Source organism: Herpailurus yagouaroundi, unplaced genomic scaffold, assembly GCF_014898765.1.
Source record: "Herpailurus yagouaroundi ecotype Mexico unplaced genomic scaffold, PumYag 197, whole genome shotgun sequence".
NCBI lineage: Eukaryota > Metazoa > Chordata > Mammalia > Carnivora > Felidae > Herpailurus > Herpailurus yagouaroundi.
This window is the reverse complement of record NW_024412428.1, coordinates 24,036,843-24,061,005: the sequence shown is the minus strand read 5'-3', so window position 1 is coordinate 24,061,005 and position 24,163 is coordinate 24,036,843. Positions and strand designations below refer to the sequence as shown.

The 24,163-nt window shown below is 44.9% G+C and overlaps 1 protein-coding gene across 4 annotated transcripts in view; it reads left to right on the top strand.

Annotated features, from left to right (window-relative positions):
• The window catches only part of LRCH1 (leucine rich repeats and calponin homology domain containing 1), a 206,653-nt gene that overhangs the window by 1,141 nt on the left and 181,349 nt on the right, over positions 1 to 24,163 (top strand). The window lies entirely within an intron of this gene.

Below are 24,163 nucleotides of genomic sequence, written 5' to 3'. Positions count from 1 at the left end.
GGCAGTGGCGGCCGGGCAGGCACTGGCGGGTGCGCCGCGAGCGCGCCGTGGAAGCGGGAGGTTTGGGGCGGCCGCGTCGGCTTCCCGGGCCCCCGCGCCGGGCCGGGGAAGCCGAGCGCCGCGTCCGCGCTTCCGACCTGGGCAAGCGCTCCTTGCGTCCCGGCGTCGCCGGTCGGACGGGAAAACCCAGACAAAGGTGGCGCTCCCGGGGCCAACCCCAGGGCAGCGGCGCGGTGCCGCTAGGCCCCCTCGCGACATCAGCGAGCGGCCGGGCGACTTGGTGCAGACTGCGAGGAGGTGCCAGGCTTCCTGTTTCTGCGCCTGTGCGAGGGAAGAGCCGCAGCCGGTTGTCGCGACTCGGAAGGGGCAGCCACTGCGCCGGCGGTCGGCTGGGCTCCCGCGTTCCTTGCCCCTAGCTAACCGCCCACACCGTTTGGTCGCCCGCCGAGGCCCCCTAGTTCCCAGTAACCCGATCTTTGCGGGGGCCCGGCACGGGACGGCAAGGCATATTAAAAGAAAAGTAATTAAAGTGAGCCGGTTTTCCTGTGTGAGCCCGACAAGTTGTAACTCGCGCCAATGAGCAGCCAGCTCTTTTCAAGTTATGTCATGTATTGACATATTTCTGAGACGTCTGCTTTCTCTTTGGTAGCTGGAGTCACTGGAGCGGGATCTATAAACAGGAAGGAGGGTGGTGGAACTCGATTCGGGCCTTGGTTTCCGACCATCCGGTTCAGCTCCCCCGGGGAGGCTTTGTATCTTGGCAAGCGCCCAACATTTCCCAGCGCAGTGGGTGCCCCATTTTGGAACCACTGCCCAGCCCTCCTGGCTGTCATCACCTCCTGGGCCGAGTGTCAGACCCCTTGGATACTGGTTGGCTCAACTCTCAGCTCCAGATCTCCCAGTTTCCTCTCGTGGGGGAAGCGGGGGCTGGGCGAGGGAGCAAGGCTTTAGGAGCTTACGTTTCCAGTGCTTGCTTTTCGTTTTTGACTTCAATTCAGTAAACAGTTATTGGGCGTCCTAATGAATATTTAGAAAGAATTCCAAGTTCGCTGGAGGCAGAAAAGGCTCTTGAGGGTCATTACGCTTTGTGATTTGGGAGGGAATTTCCAGAGTTGAGCTGTCAGCAGCTGGGGAGTCTTTTGATGGGACCTCTTGGTTACATTTTTCTCAAGTGGAAGTTATTCCAAGAATTGCCTGAATCATTAACTTAAAAAAAAATCTGTTCAGTTCTACTTCCCTTTTGCTATAGTACGGTATACCAGAGACTATAGGGAAGGACTGGATATGGAGCTGGCATGACCAATAATACATGTTTGTACCTTCAGTAGGGGGGCTTGAAAGTTGCTCCCCGGCTTTAGTTATGCAGACATTTACTCCCAAAGCTGAACGACCGCGATGTGTCTGCTGAGTTGGCATTTCTTTGAGACCCATGCTTTTAAAAGCAGGGACCATCTTGTTCAGTTAAGACCTTGCCATGTGAGGTAAATGCTCAACAGCATTCCTGTTCTCCTCTCTGTTTTTGCTTGTGGTGAACTTGGGTTGTGAGCTTTGCCAGTTTTTAATTATGACCCTCCCTTGCATGTTTAGTGCTCAGAAAACTCTAGTTAAGACTCAGTCTTAACGTTAATTTCCCAACAGCAACAACAACAAAAAATGCAACGTTAGTTATGGGCCAGGGAATGTCACCAAAGTTTGTAGAAACTTCGGACATGCCAGAAAAGATAAAGCGTATTTAAGGTAGCCAGCCATTTCAGGTGAAATTTGAGTACCCCGGTGTATTCAGGGGTTGCTTCTGGCAAAACATCTTTGCCTCAGGTCAACAGCTGGCTGTGAACCAAATGCATTCTGCCCTTTGTTCTAAAGAAATATTTACTGGTCACTGTTCTTTATTTGGAAAAGCAAAAATCAAAATAAAGCAAGAGTTAAAGTCACCCCCGGTTTGCACGGTGTTCTAGCAGAGTGCAGAGTAAGAGGAGTAGTGCGTATGATAAAGAAAGTGGTTTTTCCTGGGTTAATATTTACTTTTCAGAACAGCTCTTGAAATCAGAATGGCACATGAAGATTCTTAAAGACCCAAGCTGTAAAGTGTACCTTCTCATAAGTTTTGTAAAACAGGGAGTGACACAGAAAGCCTTTTCTCACTGTTGGGTTGTATAATACAGGCCATTTGGTTTACTCCTTGTAAAAGTACCTCTTCTGGCAGCCCGGTATGCAGAACTGCACTCTGGGGCAATGTAGCCGACCTGAACAGAGTTGGAAACTGAGATATAAGTGCAGAAACATAGAGGCCCTGGGCCACTGAGTAGATAGGTATCTAAGCTCTGTCACTAAAGTGCCTACGTATTTTTCACAGGGGAAAAAAAACTCCCAAGCCCTCACTTTGAGCCTATTGATTTACTCATATTTGAGTCAGAATAGTTTTGTTGTCAGAAGTTAGTCTTTCTGCAGGTGAGAAAGAGAAAGGCTCAGCTGTGCAGGTGTGGTGGCAGAGGTGACATTGGCTGAACGGGAGAAGTGTGAACCGAAGAGCCGCGATTAGCGCTCGGCTTTGCCGTGTGCCGAGTCCTTTATCTGCACTATCCTGTTCAGTCCTCACTGGAATCCTGCTCGTATCCTCATTTCCAGCTGGGGAGATTGCGATTGAGAGATGTCAGGTACTGTGCTCAAGATCATACCCCTGGTTAGATGGTGAGCCAGTGATTAGACCCTGATGGTTTCACTTTGACATTGATCTTCTTGACCATTTTCCTGTGAAGCAGAGAAGAGGTGGAAGGAGTAGAATCCCGGAGGCTGTTTGGAGGTTCATTCAGCCAACATTCATTCCCCAGGTACCTACCAAGCACCTCTAAGGGTCAGGCGCTGTTCTAGGCACCAGGGATACAGCCGTGACCATCAGAGAATCCGTGTGTCCCTTCATAATGGAGTCCTCGTTCTATCTGGAGGGGGATCGGGAGCGAAATGAGGACATTGATTTTGCAGAATGAGTAGGAAGATTTATAGTATAAATATAGTATCCCTGTCTTAGAAATAGTCATGCTGCGTCGATTTAAGGTGACTTGAGGTGGTTTGCAACAGTAAGAGCACAAAGGGTGATTGGTAATACAGACTGAAGCGCAGAACTGGGACTGATAAAAAAGGACACAGATACGTGCATCAGGAAAGTGAACGTTTTTCCCCCAATGCTGATTTATTAAGTGTGTCATTTTGGGATGAGAAGTTCAAGATGGTGTGGAATATGACTGAGAAAACACGAATTGAAAAGAGGAGTAAGAAAAGAACGTTGTCTGTCTCAGATTGATTGCAGGAGGTGCTAGAAAATAAAAAGCAAACCCTTGGACTTGATGGACAGACCGTTGGTAAAAACTGGTGTCATTAAGGAGAGGGCGGAGTATATCACGGCAGTATCTTTACGAGGCATTTGGAAGCAGGAAACACCGGACGGGAAATGGAGAGCCTACTCAGGCAGGAATATAGAAGTCTGGCATAAAAAAATGACTCTCTGTGTCCTGTATGTGCCCATGCGGAATGTGTAGGAGATTGCAAGGTGAAGACAAGACAGGAATGCATGAGAAGTTAGGTAATAGTTCAGGAAGTTGCGGGAGCCTCAAAGCAGATCAAAGCGAGATGCTGAATAGCATAGATAGACGTTGTCTGCGAAATTCAGAAGAAAAGGTTTTTCCAGTTAGGCTGGTTTGGAAAGACTTTCAGAGCAGAGGCAGGGTTTGGGTGAGGTTTTGTAGGATGGATTGGTTTTGGATAGAAGTGCCCATGAGCTTTCTGCGGTCGAAAAGATGTTTCTGTGATGGGGAGTGAGAACCTGATGCTCTAAGATCTGTGCATAAAACAGAAGGAGAGAGCATTTAAGCCTGTGCCTCTGGTCATGTCCTCCCTCCCCACTGTCACCATGTAATGATCTAACAGAGAGCAGGGTTCTTAGGACCTTTTATTTGAGGACTCTGGAGATGGCTGAGGCCTGGGATTTGTCAGCCTGCGGGACTAACACCCTAGTCTGTGTGAGCTAGCTCTCTGAAATGTCTGTATGGACTCAGAGACTCTTCTCTGAGATCTGTGGGCAGGCTTATCTGCTGAATGCTGACACCCCCACTCCCATCCTCCAGCAACCAAATCCTTGGGATATCATCGCTCTCTTAGTCACTGGAATTCACACGGGACTTGATAAAGCAATCTATGTATTCTCAAGAACACGCTCTGTTCCATAAATTGGGCCACAGAGACTTTTCATTACACGCGTGATGAAACTTTGGAAATCATGTGTCTTCTTTTTTTTTTTTGAATTTTTTTTTTTTAACATTTATTTATTTTTGAGACAGAGACAGAGCATGAATGGGGGAGGGGCAGAGAGAGAGGGAGACACAGAATCGGAAGCAGGCTCCAGGCTCTGAGCCATCAGCCCAGAGCCCGACGCGGGGCTCGAACTCACGGACCGTGAGATCGTGACCTGAGCTGAAGTCGGACGCTCAACCGACTGAGCCACCCAGGCGCCCCTCATGTGTCTTCTTAAAACGTACCTGCTTTGATAGTTACATCTGGTTTCACATTGTTTTTCTGCTGTTGTATTGGATATTATTGCCGTAGCTGCCATTTGTTGTGATAGTCACTCTCATATAAATGTCTGTACTTATTACATGTATTCCAAATACTTCTCCATTCATAAATGATCATTCACAGCCTTTCCTTCACAGTATGTTGTCTTCTGTTGATCAGTTCCTTCCTTGTTAAGGCGTAGAGGGCTTCTAATGGTGGAAGCTTTTAGGACATCCAGAACTCCACGTATATGGCGGCTTCGAATCCCAACCCTACGTGCTCTTACGTGTGTCTCTGTGTGGCAGAGACGGTCTCCACAAACACGTTGCTATTCTCAGTGCTTGCCTTAGAGGCTGCTCTTTATTGAAGAGACAGGAGCACACTAATCAAGTTTCTAGAAGAATAGCGTACGATTATAGGCCACACAACCTGCGGGAATTTTTGGTCTGTGCCACTTTATGAAGAAATGGCCCAGGGTTTGACCTTCATCACTGAAATGATCCCACTGGATAGTTTGTCCGTCACGGCGACATCTTATTTGATTTTTGGTGAGTATAGGTCATTAGGCCAAAATTGGGCACCTCACCACTTAAAAGTTTTTACTCAAATTATTGACTAAAAGTTTTTTTGTTTTTTTTTTGTTTTTGAGTTCTATGGCAAACTTCAATTTTTTCATGCTGTGGTTTAGACATTCTTTTGTGGTAAGCATTTCAAGGGTAAAGGCCTTTTGAAGTCTGTGTTAGTGTTGATCAGTTCAGAGGTCAATTTCCTTTTACTCTTGTCCTTCTGGGGTGTCCAAAGACTTTTTCTGTCCTGATACTTAGCTTCATCATTGCTTGTTTTTAAACATAGCTTTTTTCCCCTCTTTGTGTGTACTTGCCTACGTTTCCCTTTATGTCTATTTTTCTGTATAAATATACAGAAATATAAAAATATGCAAAATAAATATACATAAAGGTATAGATAGGTAGTAGACGGATGATAGATAGAAAGATAGATAGATAGATAGATAGATAGATAGATAGATAGATAGATAGAAATTTTGTGTTTAGAGGGGCAGCATTTACTTTCTCTTACTCAGTTCTCTCCACAAGTCACCCCCACCCCTCCAGGTGCTGCACCGATTATGTTTTTCCAGAAATAACAGAAATGCTGTTAACTCAACTTATGGTCCCTGGCAGTGGGTTCACCAGTCAGGCCACATAACTTGAACTCTTGTGTAAGCCTCACAAAAACCTGTTTGTGACACTCCTTTCCAGATTTGGTTTCATGTTTTGGAAAACGAGTCTTCTGCCTAAGAGATACATCAGGAGAAACTGTCCTGGGCTTAGATCTGGTAATGCCACTAATTTGTGAACTCTTCCAGTGACTGAGTCAGTTGTTAAGGATTAAGGCAATTTGGTGTTAATTGCAGTGATTATTTCAAATTATAATATTATAATCTATCATAAAACGTTTAAGGATATAAGGCATAAAACCCAACTATATATTTACATACCTGATGCCTTTATTTATATGTAACCTGTAGGAGGAAGTCTAGAGGCTTCTGTTACAGATACCCCTGGTTTTTTGGTTTTTTTCCCACCAGAATTCCAAAATTTGCAGTTGCTGTGATATTTCAGACAGGTTTTTTGTTTTTGTTTTTGTTTTTTGTTTTTTTCTATAAGATGGGAATTGTTCAACCCAAAGAAAAAAATCAGCAAAAAACAAAAAAAAGTCAGAATTCCACATAAGCCTTAGTTTGGGAAAACTAGGTCTACCAATACAGACAAGCTGGAAGCATGCCTGTGTTTTCATCTTAATTTAAGAGTTCGGTAGTATTGCTTCCATATACTGTAGTAAGAAGTCATGCATTTGGAAACCGTCTGTTCCCACAAAGTAATTCAGAAATAAAGTGAGTGAGATTGTTTACATGAACAGAAAGTTGACGAACTGTGAGAATTTGGTTTCTCTTGCATGCTCCAGCAATGCAATAGAGGAGAAATGCTTTTATAATCAGACTGCTGTCTGTGTTCATAGTTTTTCCCAACCGTATCCTCCTTTATTGGCCACCAAGGAGGATATAGGTAAGGGGAAACAAAAACGAAGTAGAGAAGAACGATATTTGGTTTACATGACAAATATAATATATTTTTCTGTGATGAGAAATTGCTGCTCTTCCGTTCATATGCTGTCCGTTTACAGTTCCCAAGACCCTTCCAGGGCATTTTGGTTACCAGGATCAGGCTCTGTGGGTTTGGAATCTTCCTTGATGCTTGCTTTTCTTCCTTGGGCTGTCTTTCCTCAATCTTTTTGCTGGAGGGGGGTCATAAGACCTTGAGAGATGAATAGGGCCATGACCTCTCAGCTCAGCGAGTCTTGACTTTCCTCTTCACTGTTGTCCCCGCATGGGCCGGAAACGACCCCATCTTAAGTTTTTTAATCCTCTGGTTTCTTCGGTGGCCTTGCTTTTGACAGCTGACCCCTGCAGTGCAAGACATGGTGTTTTGCTACACAGCGTATTCCTCTAATATCCTTTTGTGTTTTTGATGCTCATGCCTTTCAGTGTTAGGAGTGACATCAGTATGTCTGACCCGGTTCCATCAGCGTGGCTGATTTGACTCACGTTATCCCTGCAGGCAACAGTGACAAGTTAGAGAAGGGCGTCAGCTGCAGACTGTCTGACTTGATTTTCCTCTACATGGCCTTCATTTAGCTTTTCCAGGCCATTTCCCTCACTTCCCCCTCCTGCCCGCCCTGTAGGATTCTCTTTCTCCCGCTCTCATTTCGGCAGATCCCCGGGCCTTCCCCAGGCTCCACAGTCTCCCTGCCAGCGCTCCTTGCAGATCTGAGCCCTGAATCATATATGACCCCAAGGCGCCTTTGCAGTATTTCCTTACGGCATTTTTGGCTAATTATTACCTGCTTCCTTTGGTACTTTTCCCATGTCTAAGTGGTTTCTCGGCCTTTATTGGCCTGGAAGGTCTGGCTAGGCAGGGGTTTTTTTTTTCTTTCCTTTATTTTTATATGTGCCCTCCATGCCTATCACAGAAAGTGCTAGATCTACATCAGTGGACTGTTCTATCTCCTCGTTCCTGCTCGTGGCCCACTCTTAGTCCCTGTACTTTTAATCCATCATCTCGGATCTGACCAGATAGCTTAAACCCTGAGCATCGGTGCCCTCACCGGCAGAATGGGAATAATATGTATTTAGTGGAGCTGCTGTGAGGACAATAATTATATGGATACCAGAACATTATCAAGTGCTTTCTCTGTGCCAGATGTTGATCCTAGTGCTTTATATGTACACCTATGTATTAAATATGTGTACTCTAGGTATGGCCTCATTTAATTCTTGCCAAGTGTTCTAACTATAGTAGGAACTCCCTAACTCTTCTAGCTGTTATCTGGATTCCTCCTGACCTCCTGTGTCTGGTTCCCGTTCATCTGCTTCTGAAATGCCTTTCTTGACGACTGTGGCTTGAAGAGGGAGTTTAGATATCTGGAAAACGTCCATTCACATCTCTCCCTCATTCAGTGACTGAGGACACTGAGGCCCAAGGTCACACAGGAGGGCGGTGGGTAGGCTCCTGAACCAAGGTGGAGTCTCACAGCCTGACACCAAAGGGCTGTTTCTGTGGAGCCAGGAGGCTACCCCGGCATAGATGGAAGAACTCCTACCTTTCATAGAATTCTCAGGTCACACTTTTCTGGACCCGCCACATGGATGGTCGCTAAAAGACCAAAAACTACTGTGAAATCTTTAATAACGTATGGTTTAAAACCAGGGAGAATAAGATATATAACTAATAGTGGTTAAAGATGAAATATGTCAGTTCAGGATTTTACTGCATGTGGTTTGGGGGGCATGCATGGGCCCCGGGTAGATGGGATTCCAAATACTGAAAGGCGTGTTGGACAGCCCCCGGCCTACAAACTGGAGGCCCGCAGCGGTCTTTCATTGCAGTGTTTTTCTTGGGATACATTTTCCTGTGGAAATAAAGCAGTAAGTGGTGGTTTGGCTCTCCCACCAACCGTCTATTTAACCCTGGCAGCGATGGGCCTTCATATTAATGGTGGCTTCTCATTGTTTCTTTGGAAAAACGCGGCGTTAGTTGTGACATGAAATTCTGAATCTGGAGATCTTGGCATCAGGCTGTGAATGAAGCCCCCTCCTCATGGGGATAGTTCCCTCTCCTTTTATCCTTTCCGACTGAGTGCCAGAAGGTTTCCCTCCCCTCCTCCAGGTCCCTGGGTCCGTGGGTGCTCCTTCCCACCGGTATGGGGAGCTATGGTTGGCCCAAGTCAGAGTGTCTGCTCTGGGACTCCACAAGGGAGGGGCTGGCCCGGCAGGAATTTAAACACTTCTCTCCCAGGGGTGCCTGGGTGGCTCAGTCAGTTAAGCCTCTGACTTTGGCTCAGGTCATGATCTCATGGTTCAGTTCGTGAGTTTGAGCCCTGCATGGGGCTCTGTGCTGACAGCTCAGAGCCTGAAGCCTGCTTCAGATTCTGTGTTTCCCTCTCTCTCTCTGCCCCTCCCTGGCTTGTACTCTGTTTCTGTCTCTCTCAAAAATAAACATTAAAAAATTTTTTTTAATACTTCTCTCCAAAATTTTTATATTTTTTATGTATTATCTTCTCAGTTTATTAAGTTTAGAATTTTGAAGCAAGTTCCTGAATCTCACTGAACTTCAGGTTTGTGATTTGTTAGAAGTGAAAATGCTCTTTACCCCTCAGGGCTGTGACAGTTCCTGAGGGAAGGTGCAGGACCGTTTTCTTCAGTAAAATAAATAGTTGGAAGTTGTTGGCATATTATTAGCATACGGGCTAAGAGCACACTGTGGCTGGGTCTTAGTCCTAGCTCCACCAGGACGTGGCGAGTATTTAACCTGCCTTGACTCTGTTTCTTCAGCATAAAATGAGGGATAACAATCACAGAATTATCGTGAGGAGTAAGTAAACGAATATACGTGTAAAGTGCTTAGTTCAGTGCCTGGCATTGACCTTTGCCATTATTTTTATACTCTATTATCTTTAGAAAAGATATTCAGGTTTTTTTTTTTTTATTATTATTTTTTTTAACGTTTACTTATTTTTGAGACAGAGAGAGACAGAGCATGAATGGGGGAGGGTCAGAGAGAGGGAGACACAGAATCTGAAACAGGCTCCAGGCTCTGAGCCATCAGCCCAGAGCCCGACGCGGGGCTCGAACTCACGGACCATGAGATCATGACCTGAGCCGAAGTCGGCCGCCCAGCCGACTGAGCCACCCAGGCGCCCCAAGATATTCAGGTTTTTAAAAAAATGGTCATTTATTAATTTTTTAAGAGAGAGAGAGCACAAAAGCAGGAGAGGGGCAGAGAGAGACGGAGACACAGAATCCGAAGCAGGCTCCAGGCTCTGAGCTGTCAGCACAGAGTTCAACATGGGGCTTCGAACCCATGGACCTCAAGGTCATGACCTGAGCCAAAGTTGGACGCTTAACCAACTGAACCACCCAAGCGCCCTGAGATTCAATTTTTTAAAGCACACAAAACCTGAACTGGAAATTTTGTGACATTATAAAATGATTTTAATATCCAGAATGCTTGAGTATACGTGCTTTCACTGTGTGTCAGCATTACTGATACTCTTTAGCAGTCTTTGGAAAAAGGTGGAGTAGGTGGGATTTATTATTCCAGCTCTACATAGAGCCAAATTCTATGTAGTGAGGAAACCCAGATTAGAGGGTGAAATGGTTTTCCTTGGGTTATGTTGCTATAGGACGGTTGAGCCAAGACAAGGTCTTCTGAGTTTTTATGTGATTTCTATTCAGCTAGCAATATAACAGCGTTCTTAGGTCTGATTTGATTTTATCAGGACAGAGAAATCCTGTGGGGGACAAGGCTGATGAGAAGAATGAGTCCAGGATCCTCCCAGTAAAGGATGGGGAAGTGTGTTCCAGTGCCACACTATGTATTCAGGCCAGGAGTCTGGGGACCAAGACGAGGCCAAGAGTCTGGGGACCAAGACTGGTTTTTGGCCTCAGGATTGGAGGGTGGGAAGGAGTGGGTGAGGCCTCAGAGGAGGGCTTGCCTTGCAGCTCTCTGCCCTGTGCAAGAGTCCTGACACTGATTTAAGAGTTTTCCAGATGGGGCACCTGGGTGGCTAAGTCTGTTAAGCGTCTGACTTCAGCTCAGCTCATGATGTCACGGTTCGTGGGTTTGAGCCCTGGTTGGGCTCTGTGCTGACAGCTCAGAGCCTGGAGCCTGCTTAGGATTCTGTCTCCCTCACTCTCTGCCCCTCCCCCACTTGCGCTCTGTCTCTTTCTCAAAAATAGACATTAAAAAAAGTTAAAAAAAGTAAAAGCTCTCTAGAAAATATTTAAAAGCCTTCTAGACAAATAAGCAAATGAATAAATAAATAAAAGCTTTCTAGATTAAAATAGATAAGCTTTTTATGCTCTTGGCAAAAACAATTTGTGAATCTTTTTCCATTTTGGCAACTGCTGTGAGGATGTTTAGCAATTAATTCTTCTATAAGATGTGAGAGATGTCTATGAGGAGGCAAAGCTTTAAGAATGAATATATAGGCTTCAATGCTGAAAGGTATCTGTTCTTTTCTCACTGTTTTCCTGGCATCCGGCATTTATTTTGAACTTTATTCAGGTATTAATTCTTTAAAAGGCTTGTGATAGGTTCAATATCATCCTGAAGTTACTGGTAATGGAACTGAAAGGGGGATGTCCTCTGGATCCAGGTTCCTTAGGAATATTTCTTCAGTCTTCACGACCGGCTTGCAAGGTAGGTACTGTCCTTGTTGCCGAGAAGGAAATGGGTCAGTTAGGCAAGCTTCTAGTAGGTTTGTAGATCCAGTAAAGACAGAGCAGAACCGGAGTCTGAACTCTTGTGGAAAGTTCTGGAGTCTCTTGCCAGGCTCTGTTACGGTGTCACTGAATATGTACCACTGGAGGAACAGACTACAGGAGGGGATTTTGTCATGAGAACCAAGGCCATAGCATTTTGACAGGCAGTCCCTGGGGTGACTCAGATAACGGAGCTTGAGCTGGACTCAGATTCTGGACTACTTTCTTTCTCCCACTAGTCTGAAAGCGGGTGTGGGGGACACAGGTACAGGAGCAGCGAGTTCTAATCCTCACCTGTGCGTAATGGCCAGTTGTCAGCTCCATTCTGAGAACTGCATTTTAAAGAAGCAACAATTACTAGTTTCAAAAACTCTCCAAGGTTTCTGTTGTTTAGAGATGTAAATACACATTAGGGTTTTTAGTTTTGGTATAAAATTTTGTTAGGCTGTATATAACCTGTGACCTAATTGAACAACCCATTTAAACATTACTAGATTTTTTTCCCCTACTATGAGAAATGAATGAAGAGCCATTGGGTGAGTGTGCAAGTAGTTTACTTTCTAGAACATTCCCTGTGTAACACAAGTGTTTATATTCTAAAAGTTTTATTAGGTAGTAATCATTGATTTGGTTTCTAAAAATGCATATTACTTTGTCCTACAGATCCTTCAGTACACTAATTAATTGCTTTTGCAATCTTATAAATGGGATTGAACAGCAGCCCATTTTGGCTAAAACGGCAGCATGGTTTATGGCTAAATAACCAAAATTTTTTGTGTTGATGCAAATTGATCTAAGTCAAAGGAATCTGATTGTTCAGTTGAAGGCAGATAGACCTCTCTTTGTACAGCTCCCTCGGAGGTGTGGGTGATAATCTCTGCATGCAATTTTAGGCAATTATATGTGTTTTTCTGGCCTTTAGAAAGCCTGGATAAATGAAAGTTAGCTTTAGTTGTGCTATTCATTCCTGTGGCTGTAGTCTTGCAATAAACGCTGGCTGTGGTTTGTTCAGATATTTACAATTAATGCTTTCCTGTATCTATGCAGTACTTTAAAGGAAGCTATAACTTTGTGCTTGCTAAGGTGCCTAAGTCTGATCTGGTTTATGAAATTCAGTTGGTGGCTCTACAGGCTTGCTTCTGCACCCCTCCCACCCCCAGAGTCCTGATATCTTAATGAGGACTTGGTATCTCAATATGAAATTTGCACAGTGGGAGTTCTGAGGTAATATGCCCTGATAGAGCCCCCAATGTCTGCCTCTTAGAGAGGGGATGACAAAGAGAGGGTACCCCAGCTAAGTGCTTGCATAATCAGGCAGCCTGTGTCTTTCTACGGTGGTTGTTTCGTTTCATTGCGTGGGGTGCGTTGTGCTCTCTAGTGTGTCAGTGTCTCAGGCCCCTTCTCTCCTCTGGCTGCCTTGTTTGTAACCTCTCAATTCCACACGATTGGTTGCTTGATGAGCCTCATGAGTTTTGGATGAGAGACGTCGGCTTTCTAACATACCACTTTGTGATCTGCAACACTTTGAATTTGGAAGAGAACATTTGGTCACGGTACACATCATAAGACGTGCTCTTACGGGGTGCACATAAGTAGCCTCATGCTAAGTCCAGCTTGGTTTATACCGCTTGCACTGGCTTAATGGATGATAGCAGCTCCTGATTTGGACGATAAGTCCTATGATCACTCCCTCATACGGGACCATAGACACCATCTCTCTCTCTCTTAAAGTTTATTTATTATTTTTTGAGTGGGAGGGAGAGAGAGAGAGAGAGCATGCAGAAGCAGGGCAGAAAGAGAGGGAGAGAGAGGATCCCAAGCAGGCACTGCTCAGTCAGCACAGAACCCGATTTGAGGCTCCAACTCACAAACTGTGAGATCATGACCTGAGCCGAAATCAAGAGTCGGAGGCTTAACCAACAGAGCCACCCAGGTGCCCCACCATCTCTCAAGGATAAACTGAAAAGGAGACCAATGAAGTGACTTGCACATCCCCCTGCCCCTCCTCCATGCCCCTCCCCAGTGACTGTCAGATTAGATCAGGTCTAGAATCAGAAGATTTTATCCTGGCCATCTCTGTCAACTGCCCGTACTGCTATGCTTTGGCTGTATGTCCTTTGGCTGGTTTCTCTTTTTAACTTTCACACCAAGAAACCCTCACAGGAAGGTGTTTGGCATTCATTGTTAATTTTAGTGGGCAAAACGCAGTACTCATTTAAAATGTTTGAAATATAGTGTGTGTAAAAGGAATCTACACAAAATGTGGGCATGATTTAAATGATGATAGTGAAATAGACACAGGGCAGAGAGCCGGCAGGACACTGGGACTGGGGGTGGGGATGTGATCACCTGGGAAGGTACAAGGTGTGGTGCAAACAGTCCGTGTCTTGATTGTAATGTGGAGTACCCAGGTGTGTGCATTTGGCGGCACTCAGGGAACTCTACCCTTGCAGATGGGGGCATTTTTTGTTTATAAATTGTAACTTAGTAAAGTAGACCCATTATTCAACTTACAAAGTAGACCATTTGCACTGTGTATTTTAGCTCTTTGCGTGCTGTGTATTCCCGGTTGACAGGCTATTTTAAAACACAGAATAATTGGGTCTTTATGGCAGGATCAGTGCCTCACTGTTAGAAGACTGATATTTCTGTTGTAGTGGGCAGATTCTTTGATCTTCATTTTCTTTATTTTGGAACAGCTTGTTAACTGTCTGCATAGACATACTATAAAATATTCTAATTCTGTTTATGAGTGGTATTTTATTTTATTGATGGACAAAACTGATACTGAGTTGTTTTCTACGACCACTGGGCTGCTGATGTTGGCTAATGAAGTCCATGGCCCAAGAGCATTGGTTGTATGTGTCTTGGGTTCCAGACACTGTGCAGACAGGATCCCATTCTTCTCCCCAGCCTATATGATAGGTGTCATCTACCTTATTTAAAAAAATTTTTTTTGAACATTTATTTATTTTGGAGAGAGAGAGAGAGAGTGCTCGTGCATAAGCGGGGGAGGGGCAGAGAGAGAGGGAGACACAGAATCCAAAGCAGGCTCCAGGCTCGGAGCTGTCAGCACAGAGCCTGACGTGGGGTTCACACCCACGAATCCTGAGATCATGACCTGAGCCGAAGTTGGACGCTTAATTGACTGAGCCACCCAGGCGCCTCCGGTGTCATGTACCTTAAATGTCATCAAGTACAGAAACTGAGGCTTGTGGGTATTAAGCAGCTTGCCCAAGATCCCCACATGGGACGTGGGGGAGCCGGGGTTTGAATCTCATTTGTCTGACTGTAAAGCATTCCCCTTTCCCACCATGCACACTGTCATTTAGAAAGGACTGCCTTTTCCTGGAGAAAGGGGAGCACTTTGTCTACTCCCTGGCTGTAGCTGTAGCACGAAGACCATGTGGCATATCACTTCCAGACTTCCTACATCACACCTGTGACCGGCACACCCCTTGCCCAGCCTCCTTCTGTGGCTCTCTCCTGCCTGCCCAGCCAGGGTCAGCCGCCTGCTGGCAGATCTGATGGGTCCTGGACTCTGGCGCCACCCTTCTTATCCCACTGGGTTTTCCTCACACCCTCCTCAAGGACCCCTGGGGCTCCAGCTGCCTTTTCCTGTCGTGTCCCCATATGTTCTGGGTTAAGTGGCCCCACTTTGCCTTTGATCATACCTTTGCTTTCCTCTCTGCATTTGCCAAGTAAAATAAAACAGAAAACAAAACAATAAAAAATAAAACTCCAGTACTCCAGTGCCTGTCAGTCATCCCCAAATCTCAGCTCCTGCCTCTTCCGTGATGTCCCTGATCCCAGTCTCCTACGCTCCCCGTTCACCTCCATCTTCTCTGAGCTTCAGGCTTTGGGTCTGAACCAGGTGGTTTAAGTGATCAGGTCCCTCAGTTATTCTTTAATTTCATGTCTGTTCTTCCCAATTCAGGACAATAAGAATGACAATCGCTTTATTTATTGGGTCCGGTGTTGTGCTGTGCACATTAGGTGGCTTTTTTCCAGCAGTCCCCAAGGAGGTAAGTATATGTTTTCTCCCTATCTGACGGATCAGGAAATTGAGGCTCAGAGAGGAATGTCCAGGTACTAAGTGGAGAAATTGAGATTCAAATCCAACTTGACTTGAGTGGTCACATCCTACTCTTGACTCCTGGCAAACTCCTTGAAGGTAGTGGAAAGAAAAGAACGTGACATTTATTGTTTCTTTACCAGGGACTGGCATAAAAGGAAGTCAGTTCGTGTGACTTTTACACTAAGGCTAAAAATTAGGTATCATGGCCTCCGAAATCCAAGGCTCAATTTTTAAAAAAATTTTCTTTTTTTTTTTTTTACATTTATTTACTTTTGAGAGAGAGAGAGAGAGACAGAGCACAAGTGGGGGAGGGGCAGAGAGAGAAGGACACAGAATCCGAAGCAGGCTCCAGGCTCCCAGCCATCAGCACAGTGCTGACACGGTACTCGAACCCACAAACTGTGAGATCATGACCTGAGCCGAAGCCGATCACTTAACCAAGTGAGCCACCCAGGCGCCCCCCAAGGTTCAATTTAAATGATTTACTCCAGGTCACAGAGCTGATAAGTGGAAACATCAAAATTAAACCAGGTCTTTCTGCCCCTAGACATGCTTTGCTCTGTGCATGAGAAACTCCATCTATATTTCTTTCTCTTAATTCTCTCCAGGGCCTTTTATTTCCTTTTTTGTTCTCTCCAGGGCCCAGGTGGATATTAGTGAAACTTTTCAATTAGTGTTAGGTTGATTGAAAAAAAAAAAAAGGTTCCCTTTTTTTTCAAGTGTAGATCCTTGAGTGGTGGGCACCAACTCTCTTCCACACTTGGCCTTTTGTGCCACGTAACTGAGCGGTGCTGGCTGTGTGCACTGGGTTTTCTTGAAGTGGGCCAGGTAGGTCATCTTCCAGGGCTGTGGGGGCTCCTTAGAATGTACATGATGTGAGAGCTTTACCAGAGTGAAATAGCAAAGCGCTCAAATCACCATGTCTCTGTCACTGGCTTCCGTCTTTTTTTTTTTTTTTTTTTTTGCTGTGACCATCCAAGGGGTTGGAAACTGCGGTAGTTGTTCAGGTCGTGAGCTTGGAGACCAGGTATTCAAGTCGGCAACGGATCACACAGCAGTGTGCCTAGTGGCTTGGAACCACATTCAAGGCAGTTAAGGTTAGGGTTCTTGCGTTTCTGCCTATTGGCCTGGTGACCTTGGGCAAGTCACTGGGAAAGCCCCGCCCAGTACCTATTTCAGAGGGCTTTGGGAAATTGAGCATGTAAGGGGTGTAAAGCAGTGCCTGGAGTATGAGAAACACTTCGTAACTGTCAGCTATTATTACTTGTTCCTTTTGTTTGCTTCTTTGTTGTCCTTCTCCCCTGCCACTGTCAAATGCTGGCAGAGACCTTGTCTTTTTCTCTTGTAACAAGTCCTGCTAGTTCCCAGGACGGTGTCTAGCCCATGGTAGGAGCTTTGTAAATATTTGAGCTCAATAAATGAATAAAGTGGACACGTGAATGAATGCCAGGCTCCATGCTGGATGATTCGTATACAGTGCATAGAGTGAACACGGTGCCTGACTTTGTGGAGCTGCCACTTTGTCTAGTGGAGAGGAGCCTGGACATATATCGTGACCAATGGTGACAAGTGACACACAGGGAAAGAGACTATTTTCGATGGCACGATCAGGGAAGAAGTGGCATTTTCAGACCATGTTGTATGGTTGGCTGATAAACAGCATACCTTTTTCTCTTCATCTGTTTGGAGACTTAAAATAATTATTTGTGGGTCCCCCTCTCTGCTTTTTAAAGCAGTTCCATCTCAAATATTTGCTCTCTTCAAACATATAAACCCTTATGTGCATGTTCTAAGGTTTTTAAAAGGAAGGCAAACAAACCTCAGCGTTGTAAAAGATTTTAAAAAGTCAACCAAGTAACTTAAAACTGTTTATGATAAATATGTGTTTACTTTTGGTTGCTTGGTATTAATTTTTTTTTTCCATTTTGGTGTGTGGGATATTTACTGGTTTTCCTTCATCTTTTCCTGGTTCGTGTGGATAAATTCAGCCAGCAAAATTCTTTTGGGCAGCAGTAATGTTAAAGATTCTGCTTAGTCTTAGGATGAAATTTACATTAAATATTTACATTCTTTTTTTTAATGTTTATTTATTTTGAGAGAGAGAGAGAGAGAGAGAATCCCAAGCAGGCTTTGCACTGTTAGCACAGAGCCCAACGTGGGGCTCGATCTCACAAATACCATGAGATCATGATGTGAGCTGAAACCAAGAGTTGGACGCTGAACTCGCTGAGCCACCCAGGTGCCCCTACAAGTACATTCTTGAATGTTAGAATAACAGATTCTTTTGGCTAGTGGGTGATGAGATAACTTGAAAAGATCGAGTCAAAGTATGCCTGATGGATAAGAGCCGTTCTTTAATTAGGGTCCTGACTGGCTGACCATAGGAAGCAGAGAACCGCTAGAAGGCTCTGTGCTGCTTTCCTCCATTATCACCAGCATGGCAAAGTGTGTTCTCCACTGCAGGTTAATTAATGATCTTACAGGTGTGGAGTTTGAGCTCAGCTCCGCATCCCAAACTTCGGTGAAGTTGCCTGCTGTGTGACTTAGTTGCACACAGACGTGGGGTATGTGTGCACCGCCATCTATCTACACAAAGCCCTGTTACTCGGCCTTGTGGTTAGGGCACTGGAGCTGTGCTTGGAGGGGCTTTTCATCCCTATGCTCTGCACTCAGATGGTTCTCTCTCTAAGCTGAAGGAGACGTGGCTCTGTCACGTAGATCTACTAAACTAAAAGTGTGTTTGGGAGATGGGTACACAGTGCTTTCTTTTCAAAGCCTTGGACAGGGCTTGTGGTTTTCAGCTTCTGGAGTTGGCTGAATGTTAACAAAGCTTCTTGAGCCCTGTCCAGCGCCTTGAAGACAGTGGGAAGTCAATGTGTGCTCACATGAGCCATTTATCTATCTATCTGTCTGTCTGTCTCTTTCTCTCTGTCTCTCTGTCTCTCTTAAAGTAGGCCTCATGCCCCGTGTGGAGCCCAGTGCAGGGCTTGAACTCATGACCCTGAGACCAAGACCTGAGCTGAAATAAAGAGAGTCAGATGCTGGGGCGCCTGGGTGGCTCAGTCGGTTAAGCAGCCGACTTCGGCTCAGGTCATGATCTCGTGGTCTGTGAGTTCGAGCCCCGCGTCGGGCTCTGTGCTGACAGCTCAGAGCCTGGAGCCTGTTTCAGATTCTGTGTCTCCCTCTCTCTGACCCTTCCCTGTTCATGCTCTGTCTCTCCCTGTCTCAAAAATAAATAAATGTTAAAAAAAAAAATTAAAAAAAAAAAAAAAAGAGTCAGATGCCACCCAGGTGCCCCAAACACGGGAGACATTTAATTTGGATTAATGACAGGATCCATTTGAGTTGAATGATACAGCAACTTGCTCAATTTATGTTAAGTACATCATCTTTTCTTTCTATTTAGATTTTTCTCGAAATGCTTGTAGGAAGCTCTTTTTGGCCTGGATGCAAGAGTGAGGCTGGCTACTAAGCCCTTGAGCTCATGCCTCTGGTAAAGTAGTAAGGAAGCTCTTTTGGGAAATTCAGAGGGAGTGAACATGATGAACAGGAGCGAGGGCCAAAGCCCTGGCAGGGATGATACAAAACAGTACATCGTCCGCAAGTAACTAATGTTTGACTTTGGAATGCATCTATTTTTGGCAGTGGGTTTGCCTCCTGTGTTCTGCCTGGACAAACGTGGGGCTTAGTCGGCATTCCTTAAGCACGTGCTGATTATGGCCAAAGAAAGTGGCAGCCTTGAGGTATGCTGGTGACCATCTGGATTAGACATTTGCTACGGACCTTGTGTTCATATAACACCTCCCTAAGCTAGAGAAGCAAGAAACCGAAAGGCACTTTTAGTGAGGTTCTCATGAGTGGTAGCATGTTTTAACCATAGTGCTCCCTTTATGCAGGCCCCACATGAGAATGTTCTCTCCTCTCCTCTTCTCTCTCCTCTCCTTCTCTCTTCTCTTTTCTCTTTTTCCTTTCCTATCCTATCCTATTCCCCCGCCCCCCACTTTTTTTTTCTGTAGGATTCAGGTTCTCTCCGTGTAAAAACTCCCAAGTGACACAATTTAAGTTCCTTTCCTTCTGATAACATGGAGTCCTGACCAAAGTTGTCACTTGCTGCTGGACTCTACAGAAATAATTGTGTTCTTTAAGGCGATGATCAGTGTATATTCTGAGACCCAGGAGGGGCTATCACGACGTGTTCACAATGCTGTTGTTGACTAGAGCTCTGAGTTTTAAATGTGGTCAACTTTGGTGCCCTTTGAAAGATTGGGGAGCATGCTGCTTCTCTTTGGATGTCCTCAACCACTCTGCCCCAGCCAGAATTAGAGGCTCCCTCGTGTTCCCATGCAATTTTGTACTTTATGTCCCTCATTGTGTTATATTCTCTATTTCTCTGTCCTCAGCATCTGAGCACAGTGCTAGGCCCACGTGGGGATTTGTGGTAGTTTTCCATTACGTCATAAGAAATTGCCACAAAAAACGTAGTTACTTAAAACAACACAGCATTTGTTATGTCACAGTTTCCCCGGGGCCAGGAGGAAGGGCACGGTTTTATGAGGTCCTCTGATTTGGGTCTCACAAGACTGTCATCAGGTGATGGCCAGGGCTTCCCCCCTCTGCTGAGGCTCAGTCTTCTTCCAAGTTCATGAGATTATTGGCAAAATTCACTTCCTTGTGGTTATAGAACTCATGGTGGCTTTTTTTCTTTTCTTTAAAAGAGGGTCCCAGTTCCAGGCCCTCTTTAAGAAGCGTTGCCTTGGGGTGCCTGGGTGGCTCAGTTGGTTAAGTGTCCGACTCTTGATTTCAGCTCGGGTCATGATCTTGCGGTTCCTGAGTTCAAGCCCTGCAACAGGCTTCCAGCTAACAGTGTCAAGCCTGCTTGGGATTCTCTCTGCCTCCCTGTCTGTCTCCTCCCCTCCCCTGCATGCTGTCTTTCTCTCTCTTTCAAAATAAATAAACAAACTTCAAAAACATGTTTAAAAAAAAAAAAAAGCATTGCCTTAGGGCTCAGTCGGTTTAGTGTCCGACTCCTGATTTCCGCTCAGGTCATGTTCTCACGGTTCATGAGATCCAGCCGTGCGTCAGGCTCTGTACTGACAGCAGAGAGCCTGCTTGGGATTCTCTCCCCTACCCCCTCTCTGCCCCTCTCTCCCTCCCTCCCTCAAAATAAATAAATAAACATTAGAAAAAAGCACATTGCTTGATTAGGTCAGGCCCACTCAGGAGCCTCTCTCTGTTTATGAATTCAAAGTCAACCAGTTGGGGAACGTAATTACTTTTGCCAGATCCTTTTGCCGTGTAACATAATCATGGGAGTAATATCCCGTCAGATTCACAGGTCCCACTCATATTCAAGGGGAGAGGCTTATACAGGATATATATAACAGGGGGACAGAGATCTTAGGGACCATCTTAAAATTCTGCCTACCAGAATGCATGCTCAATAGTGTTGAAAGAATGAATGAATGAAATGAATTAATTCTGACAGATGGCAGCATAGCAACCGGCTTTATTGTAAAATGAGTGAGAGAAGGTATTGAAGTCCTTACTGCAAAATGCAGTTGCATTTTATCCCAAGTGAGCTGTTTCCTGGCAGCTATAAAGGCATAAACAGAAGAGAAGAAATAGCAAGAAAGCAAGGAAGGAAAAAGATAAGAAGGAAATTGCGTCTTGGGCTGATTTCAGGTGGCAGCTCCGAGGAACTCTACCCACCCTCTGGTCTGCTGATGTTTAAAGTTGGTCAGAGACCAAGAGCTAGGGGTATCTTCTCAGTTCTGCCCCTGGGCTTAGCCACTCTGGAAGCAGAAAGGTGGAGGCAGTCAAGGGCACCGCGCCCCCCGCCCCGCCTCTTGTCAGCTTTGCTTTTAGTTTCCAGAGACGGAGTCTCTGCCGTAGGCTGAAATAAAAACCTGACTCTTTATTCCATCCCTTATAACCACATGCACATGCGGTATCTCTTGGAACCCTCCTGCAGTGAGATGCATTAGGTGTGGAAAGGAAGCCTTAACTTCAAATCTCCTGGCTGTGGTTGGCTTTAAAAATCAAATTGAACCATGGCCGTCTGTGTTTAATTTGGAAGAACAGAAAGGATGTGTGCTTTGTGGCGCCCACGTAGTATAAAAGTCTCCATGACATAATACCACTCTGCCCAGCCTTGGAAGCTTCCCGTGCAGACAATGGCGCTGCTTCCCTGACAGTTCCCAGGCATGGGTGCCACCTTGTGTAAACAGTGCTGTTTTTAGTGAGTTGCAGAAGCAAAAGGATGACACATTAATAGCAGCTGGAGGGTCTCATTAAAATTGGGAGGAAAATATGAAGACTGGAGCCTGGTAATGTACAAACAGTGAAAGAGTCTTTGTCTCATCTGATTAACAATTGGATACATTCTGATTGCCTTTCTGGATTGTAAGAACCAGCATTCAGCCGGAAGTACCGTGTTTTTCTTCTTTACAGTAGCCTATCCCTGTTTTTCAATTCTCTTACTCCCTCCAAAATTAATGTGCTGGTCCTTTGCAGTCCCTTGAGAACCGAAATGGCTTTGGTGGCTGGCCTCCATGAGCTGGTGGAGAATCAACTAGGCTGAATTTGGGAACACCTGAATTATGCAGTAAGATGCTAACATCTTGGGAGGTGGCAGCTGGGGTTTGGCTCTCCTGTCTGGAAGGGCAGGGACGCACGCTGTGGGAGAGCTCTCTGGGGAGGAAGAGTGTTATTAATGATTTTAACTGGCTGTCTCTAGCTCTGCAGGGAAATCTACATTCTGCTAAACGTTCCCTCCCTCATGAAGAACATGGTTTTCCCAGGTGTGTAGGTGGGGGACTTGTTGTGTGCAGGGCAAAGGGGCTGCATTTTCAAGAATTTGTATGTAGACTTGGCAATGAAAACAAAATAGGCCAAAGGAATGGTCTTTGGAAACCTGGTCTGGTTGACTCAGCGGAGCAGGAGTGTGGTCATGTGCTCGACTGCAGCATCTAATTATGGGCAGAGTTTGCAGACTGTTACCTGATACGAGCCCACCGCACACAGCTTAACTCTAGGCTGGACCTTCGGTAGTCATCAGTGATCATTTTTTTTTTTTTAACCCATCAGAGAGATAGTAATCACTATAGAATGCCATGGATCAAGATGCCAATATTAGATCGATTGACATGCTCTGTCTTTTTTGCCTATGGTTATTTTTTCTGTATCGGGAATGGTGTTTCCATATATGCCCATTTTATAGCTAGTGAGAAAAAAAATGATCTTTCTCTATATTAGTCCCTCTTCTAGCTGAGTTGAACAGAGGGGAAAGCCGGCTCCTTTTCTGGGGCTGGTCACTATCAGTCTGATGATGTGAACGATAAAGAGGTAATAACACCTCCGTAAGCACAACAAAGCAAATAACCTTTAGTTTCTTTCCTAAATCACCTTACCACATTTCACCATATTCACACCTTTCAGAGTTAATTTTTCTGCAGACTCACCCAAAGGCAGCTAGCTGCCTGCTGTGTCTCTGACCTACGTCAGCAGTGTGGACATTGAAATAATTATCAGTTAAATCTAATTTCAGAAACATCTGTCTCATTGTTCACCATCTTGCAACTTAAAATATTGAACCATGAGGTGCCTGATCTTACCTCCTGCATTGTAACTTTGTTAACTTTGTGTAACTTCAGGGTAATTTGACAAGACTATAGTCTGTACCTGAGAAAGGCAGGTCCAGAAAGTGGTACTGAAGGAGCCCAGGGCAAGGGAAGCTCTTGGGCATTTTGGCATGAACATTTGTTTTGAGTTTCTAGCCCCAAGGCCTTTGCATAGAATTTGTTTCTCTCCTGGCCACCCCCCCCCCCCCCTTGCCTCCAGTTTTTAAAAAATTAAGTCTCTTTTAACCCAAGCATTCTTATTTGGTAGTGAGCTAGCTCTGGAAAATTGCCTTATAGAAGAACTATTTTCTGTGAAGAAGTTTTAAAATGACTTCTATCACTTGTGATCAGATTATAAGCTGACTATAGATGTTTCTAAAGATCTGAAAATAATAGAAAGAGCTTCATTTATTTTACTTTTTCTGATCTCCTTACTGGAATCCTGTGTTGTTAGAATGGGATATGAAATCCTACAGGGTGCAATTTGCAATTTGCATCCTAACTAGTAGTTGAAATGACAAGAGCAAAACCACTAAGAAGTATAAGGGATTCCGTGGCTTCTTGTAGTGTTAGCATGTAGCACATTGCTTTGTGTTCCAGGGGCGCTGACATTGGAACGGGGACACTTGCTTTTTTGATAAGACTGATAAATGACCAATTAATGTATATTTTACAGCAGGGCTTGAAAGATGAACTTGTTTGTGAGACCAAAAGAAGTTCCTTCCTTTTTTTGGCCTGGACTGATCCTGCAAGATGTGGATTAATCAGTGCAGATGTATTGAGAAAACGTAATGTCACCAGAGAAACATTTCTGACGTGCAAGATGGACCAAGATGGGAAAGCTTAAATGCATTGCAGTGACCTTGGAAGGGACAGAGCCTTGGGGGCAGAGTTCTTTCTCCCAAAGAGGAGCAGAACACAGGGGGAAGTGGTAAAAATTCCAAAGTTTTCAGGGCTGAGTCAGTTCTAATGAAGCTCCAGGAAAGGGAATTTGTGTACAAGGGCTGTCTTTGGGCCTTTGATATTATTGTTATCATCATTTTTTAAATGCTTATTTATTTATTTATTTATTTATTTATTTATTTATTTATTTATTTA